The 24,899-nt window shown below is 32.5% G+C and overlaps 1 protein-coding gene across 1 annotated transcript in view; it reads right to left on the reverse strand.

Moving 5' to 3' along the window:
• LOC129946886 (uncharacterized) overlaps nucleotides 1–17,861 on the reverse strand; it is a 79,824-nt gene extending 61,963 nt beyond the window's left edge. The window contains exon 1 of the mRNA XM_056057254.1: nucleotides 17,708–17,861. The gene's annotated coding sequence lies outside the window, so the exon portion shown is untranslated. The remainder of the gene's footprint in view (nucleotides 1–17,707) is intronic.
• Between the last annotated feature and the right edge of the window lie 7,038 nt (nucleotides 17,862–24,899).

A 24,899-nucleotide genomic window follows, 5' to 3' on the forward strand; every position in this document is an offset into this window, starting at 1 on the left:
TAATCTTTTAGAAAAATTCAACTGACAACTTTTAAAAAAACGCGATTCCTTCAAAAACAACAAAAAACTGTTAAGAAATGGTTTCCAACTGAAGTATTAGAAAAAAAAAGAAATATATTGACTTTAAATTATTCGTCTTAAACAAAAAACATATTTTTATGAATGTTTTGTTAAAGTCATAATTTTATTCAAGAAAATTATCGGCAGTACCTTTTGTTTACATTTAATACTTGAAAACTTACACAGATAAGTTTATATAATCCATGACTTAACTGTATCATAAAATCCATTAAGTTCTGTTAAAAAGCAAAATTCAGTTCAATTAATTATTAATACCTCATAACTTATTGATCCAATTATCTTGTAAGTAATAATAAGCAAAATAAAATTAAAATTCCATAGAACTTTTGACACATTAATATTCCAATTAAAAATACATTTTATATCGATACTCATATAAAATATAATGTGCCTTTGATTATATGATATTTTGTCATTTTTAAGGTAAAAATTAAAAAGATATGTCTGTAAGTATACAATACTGCTTTTTCAACGTACATACATATTTTTCTCTGAAAAAAAATGAATATTGATTTTCTTTCACATAGTGATTAAAATATTTAGGAGAAAAAAAATAATCCTACTTTGCCTATGTATAAAATCTCACACTCTAATAACACATAATTATTGCCTATAATTTTAACGTAAATAGCTTTTCCCACATCAGTTATAGGAACTTTTGTGCTAACTGGCTTAATAGGTACTATAACTTTGTGTCGCGTCGTTTCTACTAGACAGATTTGTGACTTCATATTTTGAGGTTACCATAAAAGTTTGAGATAGAAAAAGCAAATATTTTATACAAATTTATTTTAATAGAATTTTGTAATTTTCGTTATAGACAATAAATGCAATAATTTTGAAATTAGAGATGAATTTCAAGGAATTTGAGGAACTTTTTTAAGAACCCATTAAAATTCCTTTGTAAGGTTTCAATTATGAAAACTTAAGAATTAGAAAAGAAAGAAGCCAAAACATACAAAATCCAATTTTTTTGGAGAAATTAGAAAAACGAAATGGATGATCTCTTAATGTAAATGAAAAAAGCTGAGAGTTTGCGAAAATATTGTTTCACTAATCTATAATTAAAAAAATTGTTCACTTCCTAGAACAATTTTTTTGATGCTACTCATTTGCTACAGTAACAAATTATTACTTCAGATTTGAGAACGATTAAAGTTAAAAACTATATTTTTTTAATATTTAACTTACTAGTTGAGGATATTCGATGTTCAAATGGTAGACATGTGCATTCAAGAGGACACAAGCGTCCACAGGTTTTTCTCAAAACCCACCTCTGTCTATCAACTCCTACTCTCACCCCCCCTCGGTGAACATCGGGTGCCTAGTACCTCAACTGGAGATTGGGTTCCAACCCCAGTGGAAAGTTGTTGGGGGCAGCAAACGAGAGAGGGGGGGAGAGGTGTTTCCACTAATTCACCTATCCTTATCCAGGCGGCAGCGGACGAATTCTCGAGATAGAATCAACGGTGGCGTCTACAGTTCCAGTAAGGTCGAACTACTTAGTGAACACCTTATAAGGCTTCTTCGACATATTCGGAGCCCAGGCCTGTAAGGAGCAGTTCATCCGGCTCCCCTTCCTTGGAGTTATACTAAGGATCTGGCCCTCCAGGTTGGGGGTTGTGCCGTCGGGGTGACTTCCTGGCCACGTAAAAACATCATAGTTTCGAAGCAGCAACAAGCCTCGGATACGGACGGATTCACTGTTGACAACCCACGCAAACGAAATAAGGACAACGAACTTCGGATATGTACGTGGAATGTTAGGTCCCTTAACAGACCACGTGCAGCCGAACAATTAGCGGAAGCCCTAAACTGCTGCAAGGCAGATATTACAGCTATCCAAGAAGTGCGATGGGATGGACCGGGTAAACGCAAACTAAAAGACTGCGATATCTACTACGGCGACTGCTACCGAGAACAAAGACAGCGTCTATTTGGGTGTGGATTTGTTGTTGGAACTAGGCTCAGGCAAAAAGCCTTGAGTTTCAACAGTGTGAGCGAGCGCATAACGACAATCCGCATCAAGGCTAAATTCGCCAACATAAGCCTAATATGCGCGCATGCCCCAACAGAGGAGAAAGATGAAGACACCAAAGACATATTCTTCGAGCTCTTGGACAAGACATATGAGCAGTGCCCTGGCTATGACATTAAAATTGTCTTAGGAGATTTTAATGCCAAGCTAGGAAGAGAAGACATCTTTGGTGGCATAATCGGGTGATACAGCCTGCACGACATCACCTCCGACAACGGATTCAGGCTGGTCGATTTCGCTGCGGGGCGAGACGTTCTGGTAGCTAGTACGCAGTTCACGCATCTTAATATCCACAAGGGGACATGGAAATCTCCTGATCAATCAACCGTCAACCAGATTGACCCCATTGCGATCGACGCACGACACTTCTCCAGTATCCAGGATATCCGAACATTCCGAGAGGCCAACATTGACTCGGACCACTACCTCGTTGTAGCCAAAGTACGGCTACGGATATCCCGATCCAAGCCAAAACAAGGAAGTACTGTGAGAAGATTCGACGTTAGACGGCTACAATCGCAAGAGACTGCCATGTCCTTTTCCGATCGAGTCTCTAATAACCTCCTAAGGAGTCCTATGCTTCCTGCATTAAGCATTGAAAACCAGTGGCAACATTGCCTTGCAGCCATCAGAGATGCCGCCTCTGAAGTGCTAGGTTTCACACGGCCACCACAGCGAAACCCCTGGTTTGACGACGAATGCCGGCAAGCTCACGCAGCGAAACAAGAGGCATACAAAACGGCGCTGCAAAAAAGGACGAGAGCTGCTCGCTAGCTCTACGAGCAGAAGAGGAGAGAGGAACACCGGCTTCTAGACGGAAAAAAAGAGAGCATGAGAAGCGCGCGATCGAGGAGATAGAGGGATGTCACAACAGGAATGAGGTTCGTAAATTTTACCAAAAGGTAAAAAAAACCTCCCAAGGGTACCAACCACGAACCGAAGCCTGTAAAGACGATCAAGGGAACATCGTAGTAGAACCACAGTCGATGCTGAGAATATGGAAAGATCACTTCTCCAAATTATATAACGGCGATGACGAACCGAATTCCGCTGTAATCGAGATAGAACCACTCAACCTCGGCGACGCAGATCAACAATTCCGCCTACCCGACCTTGACGAAGTGAAGATAGCTATATCTAAACTTAAGTCAAACAAAGCTGCTGGAGCTGACGGCATCACCGCCGAACTATTCAAAGCAGCAGGCGATGAGTGGAATCTCAGCATAGTGTGCCCGATACATAAGAAAGGAGACCCTCTAAACTGAGCCGACTACAGAGGCATCAGTCTCCTTAACATTGCGTATAAGATCCTCTCTGCCGTATTATGTGAACGTCTGAAGCCATTCGTCAACAACCTGATTGGTCCTTATCAGTGTGGCTTCAGACCAGGAAAGTCCACTATCGACCAAATATTCACACTACGGCAGATCTTGGAAAAAACCCAGGAGCTTCAAATCGATACCCACCATCTTCTTTATCGATTTTAAAGCCGCGTATGACAGCATCTATAGGGAAGAACTCTACCGAGCAATGTCTAGTTTTGTCATCCCTGTCAAACTTATCCGTTTGTGCAGAATGACGATGGAGAATGCACACTGCTCTATCAAGGTCGGAAAAGATCTTACCGATGCATTTGATGTCAAAAAAGGTTTTAGACAAGGCGATGCCCTCTCATGCGACTACTTCGATATCATTCTGGAAAGAATTGTGCAAAACTCAACCGTCAACACTAGAGGCACAATCTTCCAAAGATCCATCCAATTACTCGGATACGCAGATGATATTGACATAATTGGAAGATCAAAGCGTGATGTCAGTGGAGCGTTTCTGAGCATTGCGACGGAAGCGAAGAAGATGGGTTAAGTGGTCAATGAGAGCAAGACCAAGTATATTATGCTGTCATCAAAAAAGGACACTGAACGACGACGTCTTGGACAAAACGTCACCATGGACAGCTATAACTTTGAGGTAGTTAAGGACTTTGTCTACCTAGGCACCGCTATTAATGCAGACAACGACACCAGCGCTGAAATCAAACGAAGAATAACTCTTTCAAATCGCTGCTTCTTTGGACTTAGAAGGCAATTGAGAACTAAAGTCCTCTCTCGAGCATGTAAAATCACCATCTATAAGACACTCATCATCCCGGTTCTCATTTATGGCGCTGAGGCCTGGACCCTGTCAAAGAAAGATGAGAGCGTCTTAGGATGCTTCGAGAGAAAAATTCTTCGGGCGATTTTTGGTCCCGTACGCATAGATGGAGAATGGAGGAGAAGATATAACGACGAGCTGTACGGGCTGTACAGCGACACTGACCTAGTTAGCAGAATCAAAGTCCAACGGCTAAGATGGCTAGGTCATGTAGAGCGGATGGACATCAACGCTCCAGCCCGGAAGGTCTTCGAATCCAATCCCGAGGGACGGCGCAGTAGAGGAAGACCGCGACTCAGGTGGCGCACCCAGGTGGGAGAGGACCTCAACCAACTTGGCGTGCGAAACTGGAGACAGCTAGCTAGGGACCCAGCTGGCTGGAGACGCTTGTTGGTTGAGGCCCAGGTCCGCCCCGGACTGTAGCGCCACCTTAAGTAAGTAAGTAAGTTGAGGATATTCACTTGTAACTACATATAGAGTGGAATTAAATAAAATGAACATCATGTTGTCAAAACTTATTAGAGTAGTTCACTCAAAGGTCGAGGAACTCATATACTTCAATTACGAATCATAATGAATGATTATATTCGAAGTACAAACTTCCAAAAACATTGGAGACTTAATATTTAAGTGATGTAGTTTCCATTTGCACACTTAAAATCGATATAATTTTTTCGGAAGCAAACATAATCAGTTCTTCTTTTTTTGTTTGTTTTAAGATGTCCTATCAAATCTCGTCTTAAATTTTTTTATCACAATGCTAAAAATAATCAAATTTTGCTAGTACAAATATTTCTCTTTTAGTTAACATTTATATCATTTTAGTTTGTTTCTAGAAATTCTCATTAGCTAAGTGCCTCTACTTGATTTTATATCAAGTTTCGAGAAAAACTTGAATTTGGTACTTTAATATCATCGGAAAATATATTAAGTATTTAATTTTCAGCGCTGATTGCGCATACAAAAACTAATTTTAACTATTTGCTCAAGGTTTAAGAATACCCGGTTTCAACATTGTTTTTTTATGTTTTAATATACATGTATTAAAAAATTGATACAAAAGAATTGTTTAGATACTATATTCGTTACAAGACGAAAATTTACTTTCAAACCGTTTTGCCTTTTTCTGTTGAAAACCATTTTAGGAATAAAGAATAAGTGTTTATTTTATATTTTAAAAGACAGGTGAAATCATACAACTTTTGAATTTTGTTTGAATACTTTAACTGAATATTTAAAAAATGGATTAAAGATTTGGAAAATCACCACGGATTTTATTGAAAGAAAGCGACTTCATAATTAAACATACCCTCAAAAAGCTTTATATACGTGTTGTTTCGAATTTCAAGTAGTAATATCTCAAAAACCTCAAGTGATATATTATTATTGAAGACGGTTTCAATTAAGTCCACTAAGACCCATTGAATAGTGCAATTTTAATGCCAGTACGTAAATCTTGTAGCCTAGTGATATAAACAAAAAAAAAAAAGATGTTGGGACGCGACCCACACTGATAAATTCCCATCCCGTCTGTCGATTTATCTTGCTTTAAAGTTTCTAAGTTTTCGTGTTAGGTTAAAAAAGTTGTCAGTTAAATTATTCTTAAAAATTTAAAAATTACCAACAATATTTTTTATATCAACAGATAGTTTAGTTTGAAAATGTAATTTTTTTTTTAAATATGACTTCTTATTGAATTTTGTTTGGCTTACAACAGAACTTGGATCCTTTTCGATTACATTTACATGTATTTTTCGTGTTGACTACTTTAATTAGGGGAGATGGTCACCCTATTTCCAAAATACTCTGTCTGCGTGCATAGTAAGCGTGGCGCCACGTAAATATTTTCCTCTAGTCTTAAAATCTTTCGTTTCTTAGAATATATTGAAAACAAAAAAAACACAAAAATGTGACAAGTTCTCGTAGTATTTTTTTTGTAAGGTGATGTTATTTTATGGTTCATATTGTTTGGAGAAATTTTCAAGGACTTTTCAGATTGATGAACTTAGTTTGAGCTTATAGAAAATATCTTTAATGTTACATGAGAAGAATTTTTTGCATATATTTAAACAAATTACGAACTTTAAGGCTACTTTTTATTGGAATTCATAAAAATGTATTTTGGTGAGAGTTGGAGAGGTCACAGGTTCTTCGAAAATTAACAACTTAGGTTTTTAGGCTGAAACAAATGATCCAGGAAAAATTGAAGTAAATATAATATATGTCCACAAATGTTAAAGGTTGCTTATTTTTCTAAAGAATTGTTAAAAAACGAAAATATTTAATAACATTTCACTAATAGCTGTCAAATAGGAAATGACAACCACTGAATAAATGAAATTCCTATGAAAAGTTGTAACTCATTAACATTTTTTTCTATCAACAGAACTTATGGGCCATGACAACCATCATCGGCTATGATAACATAGTAACTAGGTAACACATAAACTGCCTGTCTTTCATCCATTTCATCCATTAGAATTCTATTTTTGTGTATTTTGAAACGACTCGGTTGTTTAATATCAAATATTAAGACTTGTCATGGAAAATAAACACCAAAACACCATCGTAATAAAAATAGCATACAATTTTGTCTCGTTGTTTTTTTTTTATTCTTTTTTCACAACAAAATTACACCGAGTTCCTCGAAATTTCGTCCCAACAAAGCACAAAAACGCTCAAAACACCATCCAACACATATCATGAGAAATCGTCAGGATAATATTCCAATGTTACCTCACTTTTTATGTCACTCTTATATAAATGATTCATGCTTCTAACATGTGAAGGCATTTCAAACGAAAAATTGGAACTGAAGCTGTAGCTGAAGCTGGAACACTTCGAGCATTTGTGGAAAATTTAAATATGCAAAAAATGAGAGAGACTTTTCTTCAACATAAAACATGTCCTACAAACATACACTCACGTATTATTTGTAGGTATATTTATCACGAATTTTCATAAAAGGCAGGATTTCATTTGTAAACAAAAATGAAAAATTCGTATAGAGCGGATGTGAACGAAATGAACATCATGTTGTCGATACGCATTACACAAAATTTTCTTTCTCTTCGAGTTGGAACTAACAAGCAAAGAAAAAAAAAAAAAGAAATTGTGTTAAACACAATGAGGTTTATAAACCTGAGGGCATATTGCCAGGAAATGAGATTGTTGTAATTTAATATTCAATTTATTAGTTCTTATATTATTTTGTATGTATTTGAAGAATGCCTGAGCTATGAAATTATATTGACACTCGCAAAAAAAAACGACCATCCCGTATACATACTTCGAAAATGTTCATTGCTAGAATAATGGAACCATAATGGCCCTTGGTATGAAACACGAGGTGATTCCGACGAAATTTCTTTGCACTTTGAATTCGTAATTATTAAGTATTGCAGCTATTTGGATTACTTCATGAAAAGGACGACATTACAATGGAAAATCGCAGGAATTTTTCGTTTCAATTTTATTTTAAATTAAATTTTAATTAATAGGACGATACTCTGGTGAGTTAAATTTCAAGAATTTCTGGAGAATTGATATGGCAAAGATAGAATGAATTTAGAAGATATTTTGTGTCGAATTGAAACAGATTTGCTCAGATTAAAAAGGAAGATACGCTCTCAAAATTGATTCGTAATTAAAAAAAATAACATTAAATTGTTAATATTGGGAACATTTTGAAGTATGCTGATTTTGTTCACTTTATAATGACGGTTGTTTTTTTAAGAGCATCAGAAACTAAACTAACAATTCAACATAGAAATATTGTTACAATCAATTTTTACGTGCGACATGTAGGAACTACATGGCAAGTTTTGCATTCGTAAAAAATTTGGAATCGAGATTTTATGGTATGGTATGGTATGGTATGGTAAAAAAGTCAGAGAAGTAGATTCCCCAATTACGGCCGTCTTTCTGTCTGTCTGTCATCTGTATAAAGCATTTAGTCAATTGACTCAACATTTTGAAATTAAGGTTTTTTGGTGATTCGCGTAAAGTCCTTCTTTTTGATTTTTTACAAATAAAAATAAAAATAACAGTATTTCCCGTAAAATTTTGTTGATTAAAAATCGAAGAACCGATTGATTTTCATCAAGTTTTCTATAAAATTTTGTTCTTAATTTGGCTTATTTTAATAAAAAAAATTACTCCAGAAGGATTTTCAGATTCTTTTGTTTTTAAGTTTCTCAAAAACTAATCAACGGATTTTATTAATATTTCTTATTTAAACAAAACAAAATGTTATACATTGTTTTTTTTTTTTTTGCGAAATTTGATATCTCCAAGATGGTTAGTTATTTGTTTACGAAATCGAAGTTTAAAACGTACATTAATGAACTCTTAATAACTGCACACCTAAAATATATGTAGGTATACAAAAACTTATAAAATGTATATATACAAAATTAGTGCAAACAGAATTTCAAAAATTAAGTTTTTTTGAGAAATCAAATTAAATTTAGCTGAAAGACAAATTCAATATTTCCTAGACATGAAAAACGCTACTTGGAAATTATTCAAATCAAAAATTAAAATGAGCCTTACAAATAGTACACACACCTTGAAAGCGTGATTTGTAAAGGTAATGTCGATTTTATAGTACACAACTTTATGCAAACTATCACTTCTTCGGTTGATGAAACTATTCCCAAAAAAATATGTATTTAATAAACTTCCAACACATATCTTAGGACTTATTAAAGTACGAAACATTCATCGAAAAAATTGGCAAAATTTACGTCAACCATTTTCTCTATTAATGGTTTCCCATTTTAATAAACGCATTACTGAACAGATACAAGCCCATCGTAATAGAGAATGGAACACAAAACTGAGTCTTATGGATAAAATACCATTTTTGAAGGACTCTTCTACAACCTCTGTCACAGGTTTTGATATAGTAAATCTCTTTTGTACAAGTTTTTCAAAAAATGACTTAGTTTCTAAGCATTTGGGGGACTTTTTAACTAATGAACTTGTCAGTAAAACGGAATAATCCTCTTAATGCGTTTGTATAAGAAGAAAATGTAAAAAATGTAATCAAGATGTTTCAAACTCGAAAAAAGGAGGTCTGGACAGAGTTAAAAATAGTTATTTAAAACAACTGAGTTACGTTTTAATCAAGTAATTAACATTTATAATTAATGCATATCAATGTTGGAAAAAATCAATGGTTGCCCCTGTGCTAAAGACTAGAAAACCTCCAGATAATCCTGAAAGTTACAGACCAATCAGTTTACTAAGCAATATAAGTAAAGTTTTTGAAAAAAATACTGAAAAAAACATATTTCAGATAAGGACATTCTCCCCGATTTACAATTTGGCTTCCGGAGATCTCACAGCACATCTCACCAGATTAAACGTTTTTGCAATTATGTTCTAGACCATCGTTCCCGTGGTCAATTAAAGGCTTTTGATTCCGTATGGCACAATGGTATTATATATATAATGATACAATTTGACTTTCCTTTGTATTTGTGAAAAATTGTTCAGAGTTTCTTAACTTATAGATGTTATCAATTTCATGTCAACTTTGATGTTTCTAGGTTGTTATTTGTCAATTTTTTCGTCCTCCAAGGCTCAGTACTTGGTCCGGCCTTGTACAATATTTACACTTCGGATTTCCCAAGTCGACCGCAATGTGAATCAGCTATTTTCGCTGATGACACTGCAGTATTTTTATCACATGAATTTTCTCTCAACATTGAGACAAATCTTCAACATGCGATCGAAGTACTTGAAAAATATTATACTAAATGGAAAAAAAGCTGAATGTTGGGAAAACGCAGACATCTTTTTTACATGAAAAAGAAAACCCGCTATATCTTAACAGCAATCGGCTACATGTATTTATTCTTAATTTATTTGTTTATTTTTTTTGAATTTATTATGTGTTAATTTATTTATTAATTCTTGATTATGTTTATATTTTTTCAGTTATTTATTTGCCATTTTTTGTATTTATTTATATATTTTGCTCATACATTTTGTTTCTACATTTTATTTATTTAATATTATTCTTAAATGTTTTATGTAAATTAAATTTACTTTTTGTAATACTTTTTTTTTGTAATATTTCTTCTTAACTATTTATTATATATATTTTTTTCCCAAGATAATGTTTCAGTTGTAAGATATAATTATCAAATCTCTGAATTGTAAAATGACCGTTCATTTACTTTTTTGAAAATATTTTTTTACGAAATAAAGAAACTACTACAAAAAAAAAATTGAAAACAAACTGTTTTTGTATCCACTTTTTTAAATCTTATAAAAAATATTTATTAACAAGGAAGTTCGTGTGACCCAGTCATGCATTTAGTTTGGTTTAGTTTGGTATGATTTTTGGCATAAATGTGGATTCGATCAGTCCAACGTTTCACTACTTTTCCCAAAAAATCTTGTCTTATGGCGTCAAAGACTCCAAAAATATTAATAAATTGATAGTTAAGTACAAGGTAAGACAAGTTATGCCACGAAATCTTTATGAAATTAACTAATAATTTTACTTTAATAAACATCAATACCAACTAAATGTTTGGTCTTATACAAATCATTATGGCATAAGTGAGGGAAGCTAAATATTTTCCTTAAGAATTATATCCACAAATTTTGTTTGCAAAATAACATTTCGTAAGCAATGTTATTTTGCAAACAAAATAAAGCAAATAAGCTTACTGAAAAAATCCTCAAGAAGTTATAGCTTAAAAAGACCTTATATACACCTATATATTTTAAAAGTCTTCAAAATGGAATTCAAATTGCATCTCAATAAGAACACCTTTCGAAGTCAATATAGGTATTCACATAATTAAATTTTTATTACCACTTCTTAGTTTAATACTCTATGGATTCTTATGTTTTATTATATGACAGATTGAATTAAGTTTATAAAGTCAGCTTTAATAACAAAACTTATTTAATTTAAAGGTTTCGCAAAGAATGCAAAATCTTTCACAAAACTAAAGATAATAATCATATTTTAATAAATTGGAATAACACGCGAAGGCAACAGTTTTTGTAAGCTTCTTTTCAAACTTTCTTAATAATTACTTTTCCTTACACAAATTTAAAGCTGACTTAAGCAAATTATGTTTAACGACATTTTGCATATGATTGAACAATAACTCATTTAAGATGACAACAACTTGAATAAGTATTGAATATTTTAAAATATTATCATATTAAGATAAATTGGTTTAACTCAAAAAACGGTCCAATGCTGTAAATTGTAAATTTCTGGAAAATTTAATTAAATACATGCAACTATGCATAAACTATTTGTGCTTAACTTTTCGAATTTAATAGAAAAATACAAGCCTAGTATTTTATATTTTTTAAACAACCTATTAATTTAAGAAGCAAGTTACTTGCATAAGAAAATACTATATAAGCTATTGCTTCCCAATTTTTAAGAATTTGAACTTGTAGATTTTAAAATGTTAATTGGAAAATATAGGCGATATTTGATTTTTGGAAATATTAAATCAGTGAGTAGCGTTATCAGCTATTTTCTCAGTTTGAAAGAAATAAGGCCTAATGATTCCCTCATGATTGAGCTTTTTAACCAAACACTGCGAAATGAACGAAGTATTTTATGAACTTCAGAACAAGAATTATTTTTTTAAAGTAAATTTCAATTTGGAAATAAATACATTTTCTAATCTTACTGCTTAACTGTCGAACCACAGATCAAGACTATTTATACAGTTTTATACAGTTTAATAATTAAAACTGAGTCGAGTTAGTCAAGTAAAAAAAAGCTATTACCGCTCAGAGGATCTAAAGTTGATTTTTATTTAAATAAACGTTTTGTATAATTTGATACAGATGAAAAGCAAAATAGAGAACATTATCAATTACGCCAAAAAAACTTAGTTTTTAATTGATGACAAATCTTGCCGTTCTTGTGTTCAACGGAAGTTTTTGCAATCAGTGCGATTTTTCGAATTGAATTTCCTGAGAATTCTCGAGGTTTTAAAAAGCCGCTTTTACTTAATTTTTCCATGTCGTACTTTTATTAAGTTCTTCAAATGACAATTTTAAGAAGGACTATTGGAAGTTATGAGTCATTTTTAATAATTTTCAATGCAAAAGTTTTTGTGTTGGACACGAATCCAAACTCTAATTTCTTAATTGTGCTGCTGCTGTTAGAAATGATTTTGCTTGAACAATTAGGTTTAAAAAGAGACTTAAGCATAACTTTATTGTACGTTAAATAAGCATTACCATTTAAGGTTAATGTACAAAAATTTTAAAATGCTAATTTTTAATTAAGACACTTTTTTAACTATTTCACAGTTATTAATAAAGTTCTCTATAATGCTGTTAAGGTGATTTTTATAAACTAACTTTCTTTCTTTTACAGTGTAACACTGTTGAAGTATAAAATTTGAATGAATTCGATCATTATTTTGTGATATTTAAACATTATTTCATCGGAGCTTTTTGATAACACTTTCACTTTACGTACTTTAACATACGTACTTAGACCTTGGAAGTCTTAGATATTATTGGAGTTAGAACGGTCCCGCCTTTTGAAGAGATTTAAGAGTACTTTATAAAGGATGGAAGTAAAATATTTTATCAGGATATATGGATCTTATGTATGTAAGTTGCTTTGTTTATTTTTTCGATTAATTCAATAAATTACTCTTTTGGTATCTTAAGCCAAATGAATTATTCCCTTCTGAAAATAATCATTTTTTTTTATTTTTCAGATTAAGAACTTTTTCCTTCAAGACATTGAACCGAGTATTGACAACTTATGCAAATAAGACAAAAAAGAAAAAGGTATACTTTTTTTTTTTTTAAGTGCTGATTTACTCAATGTCACATTTCATAGGGGAGTATTATATCGAGCCAGTACCACAATTTTTGACAAAATACGTGTTAACTAGACAACCATCGTATCACAAGGATAAAAAAAAACCTCTCATGACATCACAAAATGTTTTTGAACACAAACAATTTTAAAAAATGAATCCGTTTTTATCAAGCGATGTTGTCAAGCATCCATATAAATCTCCCTGTTTACATATTCTTAGAAACAAATTCCCTCGAAATCTTATTCTTAGTGTTTTTCTTTTGTATATTTGCTCGAAGTCCCTCAAGTAATGTAGGGTTTATCTAAGAAGAAACAACAACAACCGGAGAAAGAAGTAGAAAAAAGAAACGATTGACGATTGAGATAAATACCTTTCGCCAATCTCATAGATACGACATAATCTTATAAGTAACACCTTAACAATTTTCTTTTGTAATGTCAATTAAACTTTAAATCCGCCCACAGAAGCATTTTTTGAAAATAGATTTGGTGTTAGTGTTGGATTTATTTTATTATACCTCAAACTTATTGAATTTTGTGGATTTTGTAGAAATTTGCATAATTCTATCCTTTGTCACTAAAATATCGGGTTTGAAAGTTTTTCTTCATGGGCTTATTTTTAAATTGGTGGATGTTTACTTTTTAAAAAAATATTTTGTCCACACTTACAAAAAAAACTGAGGAGTTCAAATAATTTATACGAGTAACTTAAAATCCTTTATAGGCGTGGTTAAAAGGAATTCCTTAGTTTTGGTAAACTTACAGCTTATTTTTAGAAGAATATTTTGAAAGGCGGTTTACGGTAACTTAGCTTACAAAAATTAGGAAGATACATGTATGGATAAGTTAAAGTCCTGTGAAGTCCCTAAAAGTCTATAGTTTTCTAGAAGGTATTAGGACTTTTCTGCCAAATTAAAAATGTCATAGCTCCCAAAACAATTTTATTACATTTGTTGTTGTACGGTTTGGGCAAAATTACCAACTCTTGCCCGATAAAATAACTAGAAGAGATATCGATTTAAAATAAATTTTGTTATACAGATAATAAGAAAGAAAGATGCAGAAAGGGCTCTCCAGAAAATTGCGTGGGTGGCTTTTTTACCATAGCAGTTTGGAAAAAAGATGAAAATGTTGGTTAACCCTAAATATCTAACGAACCAAAAACGCTAGAGAATTCAATTAAATTTTAATGACTAAAACCAAAATTTAATGACCAAAATTTAATGACTAAAATATGATTTCATCTCCAAAACAATTTTGTGCAACGAAGAATCATGTTTTTAAAATTTTAAGAAAAATTCAATTTACATCTAAAAAAAAACATTACTTAAGGTTCGTAAAAATTGAATATCGATTTAAATATCTTTTCAAAAACTTGAAATTTAGGCTTCAAACTTATTTTATCTTATAAGAAATATTGTTTTCAACATTCTGAAAAATGTTGAGAAAAATCGAATTGACAGTTTTTTTTACAAAAAATAAAAACCTAAAAAAAATGTATAAAAGTTGATAAAAATTGATTTTAGACCCAAATATCTTTTCAAAAATTTGAAACATTGACTATAAACTAATTTTATTTTATAAGAAATATTGTTTTCAACAGTTGGTTTTTCTTACAAAAAATAAAACTCTAAAAAAAAACAACACTAAAACTTGGTAAAAAATTACTTTCGACTCAAATAGCTTTTCAAGAATTAAAAATATTGGGTTCAAACTTATTTTATTTCACAGAAAATATTGTTTTCGATATTCAGTGATTTTTATATAAAAATCTAACATTCCGTTTTTTTCATAAAAAGTATTTTAAGCAAGAAAAATCGACAGACGGGATGGGAAGTTATCAGTGTGGGTCGCATCCCAGCGTCTTTTTTAAAAATAATTTTGTTCTTTAAGACTTTTTAGCATTAGTGCGTTATGGTTTTGGGCGAAAAGACCTTACGCTTTTCCAGAAAGCTAAACGAGCGAAAATTGTTATTTTTGGAAAATGCACCTTTGAATCCGGTGAAATTTTGGCCGATTTGTTTCATCTCAAGAGTGATCAATTTAGTCTTCAAGATCTTTTTTGTCGAATAATAGAGAATACGAAAATGAAAAAATATTAACGTAAAAGGATTTTAAAAGAAGAGAAAAAGTCTCTTTTCAAAGTTATAAATCCTTCTTTTAAGATTTTGATCATTTCGAAAAGAGAGTACATTTTTCGGATGAACAAAAAGACAAACTTTTACGAGCTTCGAATTATAACCGATTCTTCGATCTTAGACATTAAACACTTTTACAGAAGTAACCCATTCAAGCCATTTTATGAATTCGCTGTGGTAATTGTGACGGTGCATTCATTTATTTGCCTCTTATATGAAAAAGCTACCTTAAACGCATCTTTTCAGTGTTGTTTTGTTCCATCAGAATTTTTAAGCAAGACACACTCTACATGAAAATTTTCCATAAGATCAATCGAGTATATTTTCTTCAGAGAGGATACATTTTTTCGACTTCCGTCTTCACTCCTGTATAATCAAGCTTAGATATTAAAAATCGCAAATAGGAACTAATGTATTTGTTTTGAGATTTTCACGACCACAAAAAAGAACCTCTCCTCGCAACATTTTCAGAGGTTCTTAATTTATTCCATTTCTTCAAAATCATCAAAACGGTCTCGTAGAACCTAGACACATCTCCAACCTAGAACATCTTGAATTTCTGTTGGTACAATATTAAATTGCTTGAGCAAAGAACGCTTATGGTATCCATAATTGCTTGTGACATGTCTTCGGCTGTATGGCCTGTATTTCGCAGAAAGCCAAAATTCTGAATGAACAAAATACTGTATAGTCAAAGCTGTGTAGGAAAAAACAGAACATTTTAAACCAATAATCTTTGAAAAAACATGACATTCGTGTGTTTTTTTAAAACTTAATAAGATTTGATTAGTTCCAGCATTTATGACTAAAAACTTTAATCTGGTGGGATATAGGTACATAAAATGTTTGTCAAGAAACGTTTACAAAATAAACCAAACAAAAAAATTCAAAAATCATGTAATAGCTTTTTTTCTACGGATAGTTAGAAAACAAAACAATAAGAACTAGTTTTATACCTTCAAATACATTATTATGAAATACAGTGTTTTGTTCATACACTGATTTGATATTCACCACTTTATAAGATTTCAATGTTTTGAAATACACAATTTAAGTAACCCGCCCACTACAAATTCGTATTTCATTTATGACCAAGTGCTTTTTCTGAAGATAGAAGCGTTCACCTTTTTTTTAGCACTTAAGCTAAGTATACACACAGATTTTTTACAAAACATTTAAACCAATTTTCGGTCAACCATGTAAACTCCCACACCAAAAAATTGTCCGGCTTCTCGCAATTTTGTGGTCGTCTAAACACTCAATTTTATTGTTTTTTTTTTCAAATAATTGGACGATTGTCCACTAATTGGATATTGGAAACAACAGCATCCAATTTTTAATTGGTAGAAAGTTTTCAAGAAGGAAACAACGACAATAGCTTAATATATCGTAAAAAGAGGTTATACAAAATTTGTGTCTAACATTTGGATAAAATCAAACAACCGTATAATCGTCCAATTATCACTTGATAGAAAATTGAAAATTGTCACGATGCTATTACAAGACTTGATATTTTGGCCAATATTAGAAGATCTTGTATCGTATATACTCAGCTTACTACTCGATTTTCTTCTTTGAATTTTTCAAAATTATAGTTCCGCATAAGCTTCATTCTCAGGATAATTTAAAAAACTTAAATTATGTTACATACTTCTAAGTGTGATTCGTTTTTATTGATATTAAATATTTCAGTTTTCTGCCAAGAAAGGGGTGAGAAGCCAAATTAAAACTAAGCCTAAATACATAACATTACAGAACCTATTTATTTAATTATCTCCCGGGAATAGAAACCTTGAGATATCTAATTAGGTTTCCCACTCTGATGTTTAGTATTATTGGTCACCCTCAATTTATCGAAAATGTTGGTAAACAAGTATCTTTTGCTCGTATATACACATATGTGTATAGTATGCTTTGATATGTGGTTAACCTTTAATGTCAAACCTCATTATTATCCATCGATATTAACAGCATCCCTATAAGTATTATTTTATTCATATTTTGTGGTTAGAAAAATAAAAACAAAAACAATAAAAGTCATCACGATTATAATGGCGACTGCTAGTAATAAAATACTTCACTTAACCATAAATATTGACAATAAAACAAAAATAGGTAGTATAATACCCAATGGTGGCATACCTACACAGACACAATACACATCAAAGAGGATCTATTTTATTAATATTCATAAGGATTCGTTCAATGATAAAAATTCATAATTAAAAACTACAAATGGGCGTAGAATCATGAAATGAAATAATTGGAATAAAGGATTAAATGATACCAATTTTTGTTTTATAATTCCACCATTGCATTCATCACCAACTCACCTCAAACAAAAACATTGTCTTTCCGAATTGAATGAGATAAATTATTCTAGGTACTTTTATACACACACACAAACAAAAAGGATTCGTTTTATTGAATACTTTATTCTTATATTCAACTTAAATCGCTTACCGCGTAAAATGGATTTCTTCCACTGATGGTGGTAGTGATGAAACTCTTTTCAAAAATGATAGAATGCCAGAAGCCAATTGTTTTAGCTGGGGAAATCCTTTTATGTTCACTTTATTTTTTTTATTTCTTATGTACACAAAGAACCCTTAGATCCTCTTTTTTATATTTATTAACTCAGGTGAATCCTTTCGAGCACACAAGTATCAAGAACTTGAATAAATCAGCTGTTACACTATTAAACTTCTAACATGCAAAATATGTTATCACTTAGTTAAGCGGTCTTTCTAACACGATTTTACTGGCGGCGTTGGAAAGGACTTCACAAAGGACTCCACACGCACGAAAGGTTTTTATCAAACTGAAAGTAGCATCCTGATGGCTTTAAGGAGATGTGATGTGGTCCATCATCAATGGAATATCATATTGGCGCCAAACTGAGCATGACACCAAATTTTGTTTGCCACTGTTGGATATGGGTGGTGTGGGTATCCTTGTTGTTTTCTGTTTTCTATTTTTTGTTATCCTTTTTTGTGACGTTCACTGGTGAGCTTTTACTACAAAAAGCTCTAAATGTCTACCAAGGGAACGACATCAGCAGCAGAGAAGCAATCTTTTAAATTCTTGGAAAACAAGGACCAGACAAAGGATGAGGAGTAATAAAATGTAGAAACGGTATCAGCTTTTTTTTTTGTTTGGTGTACAAGGAATGCAGCACTTGACTTGAGGTTGAGCGTTGTGGAGATGTGAATTGGGGGTGTTGTAGGCGATGTATATATGGGATGGGGGCGAGAAATAAAATCAAACATTTTATGGTTGATCCTTATCCGGGAAAGAATTTTCTTTTATTTTGTTCTCATTCCCTCATAAAGGATTAGAATTACGGTGGCAACCAAACATTGGGATAATGACCATTATATTATAAGGCTTTGGGTATAGATGGACCTTAAAATAAAGCAAACAATTGGGTCACATGTAGTTGCTTGCTAATTTAAATTGTATTTTTTTTTTGCAGATATGTTTTGATTGCGTGTACTTGACATGGAGTTTTATAGCAAATGTGTTGTAGTTTAGTTATGGACAAATTTTAACACAATGATTGTAGAAAGTCAAGACTTTTAATTTATACGTTTTTTGTTTAAAACAAAACTATTTAGATTTAATTTTATTAAATCTATTATTCATGTGTTAATCAGTTTAAAATTTAAATCCTTTTCATAGAATTACCGAATTGCCATCGGTTGGGCTAAGGATTACAGACAATTGTTTTACATGTAAGTGTGTTTTCTTCCTTTATAAAGGACATTCTACAATCTTGTGGAAAATTGATAGAATTTCTTGAAAAACTTTACACAACTATGGGAATTCATTATTTTACAGATTCTTGGTCGTAAACATTTTTTTCCAAGCCTAATTCAGATTCTATTTATGCAATGTGCTCTTATTAATTACCTATTGTAAGGAATTCGATAATGATGAGGACTGTGTATTGCAGTTATTCCAATTAATGTCAAGCTCTATCTTTAGATCCCCGAAACAAATTTGGCGAGCCAACTGATGGAAGTTTGAAGAATCAATAACGAGTGGAAATTAAACAGCATCTTTGGCTACATCATCCACCATTTTATTGATATTGATTCTCATTTTTTGATCATCTCTAGGTTTAGAATTTGAAAGACATCATCTGTCGTGTTTTGCTTTTTGAATGCTGCTAATTTTATGTTTATTTGAAGCAAGTTTTGTTTCCAATAAGGTAGACTATATTTAAATAAACCTGGTTCACAAAAACTATTTGGTCTCACTTTTATCAAACAAATACTTAAACAAGTGCAGATACAGAGTTTTTGTAATAATTTCATTGGCAATGTTATATAGGGAATGTTTTAGATTAGAAAAGGCCTTGCTAGATAAGTTAATAGCTTTTCTTTTTCCAAAGTTATAAAAAGCTTCGATCCTTGTAGTAATTGTTGATCGTAGTGTCGATGTCTTTGCATTTTTTGAGTGTTATCTACATGTAAGTAGTAAGTCCATGTTTTAAAGTTTTATTATTAATTGATAAGCCACCTATTTCATTTAAAACTTTATATCATTAAAGATAAATGTTTTCTGGGACCAAGTTTTTTAGAGCTAAAGCTAAAAGATTTAATAGAAGACACCCAAGCTTATGACCCCTTTCATTTGGACAAACCTATTATCTAGGTAAAGACCAAACCTCTTCAAAACATTAAATTAAGTAAAATTCAAAAATTATGGTTGAATTTAGACCCTACCTAATAATTCAATAGAAAACAACTACAATAATAAATACTAGAAAAGAAAAAGAAAACCAAGAAGGCCTGCAACGCTGATATTTAAAAGACCCTATTTTTACATAACCAAAAATTAAGGCCAAAAAATACCGAAATATCCCGGAAGCAGTAATAATTGTTGGTAATTTGTAAAATATGTACATACACAATTCTGTCTCTTTTTCGGTCCCTTCGTTTTTTGTCAATGACACTCCTTTAATAAGCTCTATGGGGAAAGCGTATTTTTGTTTGCAAGGAAATTCGAAACAAATTGCACCTTAGCTGATAGTGTCATAGCATCGGATTTGTCTAGACTTGTTCCGAGAAGTTGGAAAACAGTATTTGTTCAGCCAATCCACAAAAAGACCTTAATTTTTCGATCGATATTACTAACGTCCCTTCTTTCTAAGTTCATGGAAACGTTTATCAATTATTACCTCAAAACATATATTTACTAACGAAAGACTTATTACCGACCGACAGTACGGCTTCATACCAATAGGTCCACTGGTAATTTCATGGTCCATCTCACCAAGTAGTGGAACAAATCTCTACACTTACACTCTGGATATTTGAAAGACAACCACATTTTGTGTAACTATCATATAGGAGGTTTCACGGCAAACGTATACACATTTTTCTTTTACGTCACTTGAACATCGTGATAAAGTTTCCTTTTTGCAGCTATTTTAAAGTACTATATGCTCTAGTAAAATAGCTAGTTGCATTGGTCCCCTTTACAAATTTAACCATAGCACTCAAGTTACTAGGAATGTCCATCAGTTTACATGTGAGTCTTTGGTCGTACTATGAAGTGAGGAGATTCAATCTTTTGCTGTACAACGCGAATGTGGAATGTATTACCACTCTTTAATTTTCACTTCAGTGTTCAAAAATTCGAATCGAACGTAAACCAACAGCTTCTTTCCAAACCCTCCTTATTTTTCCTAATACTAACACTGTTCATCTGTTATGAACTAAAGGTATACAAAACCCTTAGTGTGTGCGCTAATTATATACACAAAATTGACACTTTTTAGTTCCATCAAAACGCCTAACAATTCATGTTGGAGCATCCTACACCTCATTGGCTCATCGTGTGGGAAATAGATGATACTTTTCCTGATCAGCTATTTTTCCAAAACCTACTTGTAGTACCTGAGCGTAATCGGAAATTCCTAAGCACCATTGAATTATCAGCTTCACTTTTTTTACATCAAGAATGTCAAATGAAGTCTCTTAATACATTTTGGAATTACTATACGTAGTACGAGTTTAAACACTTCATACTGGTTAAGAAAACTGTACGACTTTTGTGGCAAAGATTTATCTAATAGCCAAATAAGTTCTATGCATTTTTTTATACTTTAAATTATAATACTTCAGTAGTTTTTTGACTCAAAACCACTACCTAACCCCTTAGCTACAATTAGTGCAAAAAAAGATTCTACTCAGTTCGGAAGTAATCTGAGGAAGGAATAAAAATCGCATAAATAACTCAAGCATTCTTTTGTCATACGAGACTTCTATAGGCTTTTTGTTTTCACTTTGTTTCTTGTATTTACGCACTTTTTCTTTTTGGTGTAGAACGTTGTCATCAAAAGTTTCCGATTTCACCACCAAAAATCACAAAGAATTACGTTGTTCGCTCATCTCCGGGATCCATGTCTATTATATGTGACAAGAATGCCACATGATTGGTAATACAAGGAGTTTATTTTTTTTTTCTTTGTCGAAAAAGTCAGAAATTTCAGAACCACACAATAATTTCATCTTCGCCCATCAACGCAAGGGATTTGTATACATCTTTGGTAATTTGTGTGTTGTTCCAAATGTTCACGTACAACAGCGAAGAAAAGACCCCGTAGATATTTCAAAATACGAACCTCAAAAGACTCTCTCCGAACATCCGACATCCGACACATATCCTAGTTCGTTTGAAAAAGATGACATTACCGCCGGGAAGACTAAAGTGTATAGAACAAAGAGAAAAGGAATTTTGTCGCGACATAACATAGACGCCAAGTAAGTTATTTAATAAGCTTATATTTATGTGTAATTTCGAATCAGCTATGGATTGCTTCTTCTTCATCTTCTGCTTCGGGACTTGTTTTTCTGATGATGATGATGTGTTGTGTTTCGGTACATGTTCCATAAGGAAGAAAAATATGTACATATAAACATAAATAGTATAAAGGTCCTAATGGGGCTTAATGAGTGGGGTTTGGGTATATTTAGGGATTGGAGCATGTTCAAAACATTTCCGCCTGAAAGAGCTTTAATAAATGGCAATTTTAGATGATTTTCCTATTAAAATTCCATGGAGCGTTTGTTTATTGAATTTTATGTTAAAATAAATAATATGAGAAACGTAAGGCATTGACATTTTAGTCCTATAATTTACTGACGAATGAAAAAGGATACGATTATAGTATATAAGTATAAAGTTGAGGAAGAATACCAATTTAGTTTAGTGATAGGTAATTATTTTCAAATTCGCATTGTTGTGAAGGCTTAAGAGCTCGTTGAGAAGGTTAATTCGTTAAGCTAATAGAATAAATAAATAAATTGGGTGGCGCAACAGTCCTTTGAGAACCAGGGCCTAGTGACTTACAACTCTCAACCATTCCTGTGTGCGAGTAATGTTGTCAGGAATAGAGGGGACCTACAGTTTAAATGCCGAATCCGAACGGCTAATTTGAGAAAGAACTTTTTCATGACAATAGTTACCGTGAAAAGACTTTAGATGGCATGGGCAGGGATCGAACCCAAGACATGACAGGCCAACGCACTAACCATAATGCCACGGGTACTACTAAGCTAATAGAATATGATACCTAATAAAGTTGGTTTGGTTTGAAGGAGACTACTTACTTACTTAAGGTGACGCTACAGTCCTGTGTGAACTAGGTCCTCACCCAACAAGCTTCTCCAACTAGCTCGGTCCCTAGGTAGATGTTCCAGTTACGTACTTAAAGTTAGGTGCGGTCATCCGTGGTCTTCCTCTGCTTCACTGTCCTGTGAATGAGAATTCTAAGACAATCCGGGCAGAAGCATGGCTTTCCATGGGCTCCACATGACCCAGTTATATCTGTCGTTGGACTTGTACCCTTTCAGCTAAGTCTACGTCTCTTTAGTCCACTTACCTTCTATGTGAATAACTATTCTCTCCAATTCTCCATGTTTTAGTACCTTCTAGCAGAGCCTTATATAGCGATACTTTAGTCGCACGAGAGAGGGCTTTACTACTCCGTTGCTTTCTAAGCCCAAAACAGCAGTGGTTTGATAAGCAACTTCGTTTGATTTCAGTGCTGTTGTTGTTTTCTGTGTTCATAGCGAATCCTAGGTAGACAAAGTCCTCAACTACCTCAAAGTTACGTCTGTCAATGATGACGTTTTGACCATTTACCGCTGAATCCATTTTTGCCGCCTATACTCCAATATTCACAAGATTCAAATTGACATCACGATGAGTTCTTCCGATTATGTCAATGTCATCAGCATGTGCTAGTATTCAAATATATTTTAAAAAGATAGTGCTTCTAGTGTTAACGTGGGAGCCTTGCACTATTATTTCAACGACGATGTTAAAGAAATAACATGACGCCGCATCACCTTGTCTAAAGCCATTTTTGACACCGAAAAGTTCTTGTAAGTTGTTTCCAACAGCCTACTCAACTATTCTTAATTAATAATAGACTGTCTTTAAGTCTTCTACGAGAAATTTTTATAAAAGTTCGATCTTCCTCTCAAATTTCCATTGAGACTGATTTAAGTTAAAGTTTTATATGGCTGAAGCATTAATTAAAATTTTTTCAGAAGAAATGAAGAAGAACAAAGATTTATTCGAAATAATCTGTGTACAAACTCTTCGTGCTCTCCCAAAGGCCAATATTCTATGGAATATGTTTTCAATTCGTAATAATCGAAATATCAGTTCATGTTTTTTCCATGTCGTAAAAAAATCAATAATGCCTTTCTAAAAGGTTAAAAATCATAGAACATTGAAAACGGAGTGAAATTTAATACTCAACTGATACAGTTTCCTAAGAAATAAAGGTGAAAACCAAGAGTTAATAAATCAATAGTTCCTTTCCAGCTATTGACTTTTGTTTTTCATTCGGAAAGTATTGGTTAGTTACACATCTGTACACTTCATGTTGCTAAAAATAGTTCAAATATGATCTCTAGCGCAATTCCAAGACTTTCATTCACTGCACGACTACGATATATGCAATGTTTCATGATTTTCACTCTCAGACCCTTCTCAAATTGGAATGACTGATATAATCAAAGGTTTCAGAAAAAAAAAGAATTACCAATAAAACCCCCATAGATGTGACTATTAAGGTTGATAGCAAATACCAACCCTACGAAAAATTCCCATTGGAGCATCAGAGCACAAACCTAATTCTAAGAATCAATTTTTTTCAAACTTTTCTACCATAACACAGCTTTTGCTAGTTTATGTATTTTCATTTCTTCTATTTTTATTTTCTTGTTTACTTCCTGCAAAAGTTGAGACGTAAAAAAAGGAAGAAAAAAGAAAACAGAAAAGCGAAGTGAACTTTTTCAAGTGAAAATAAATATTTGGAAAAGAAAATCGTAGTATTCAAGTGTGGAATATCTTTAAAGAGATTTTCGTTGTTGTTGGTCTTTATATTTTCCTTACAACACAACACTCATAGTATAAATTCACTTCCTGTTTGCTTGCGTTCTTTTAATACTCACTTCCGTTCAATTGAATAGAATTTAGATTTCTTTTTTACATTGTGTAAGCGGTTATGTTGGGTGTCTTCATAACTATATGGAACTTGGAATGACAACGAGCTTTATTGATGTATATATCTTGAGTTTTGTGTAAGTTACACAGAACTCACAGCGTTTTGAACAAAAACAGAGAAGGT

Source organism: Eupeodes corollae, chromosome 2, assembly GCF_945859685.1.
Source record: "Eupeodes corollae chromosome 2, idEupCoro1.1, whole genome shotgun sequence".
NCBI lineage: Eukaryota > Metazoa > Arthropoda > Insecta > Diptera > Syrphidae > Eupeodes > Eupeodes corollae.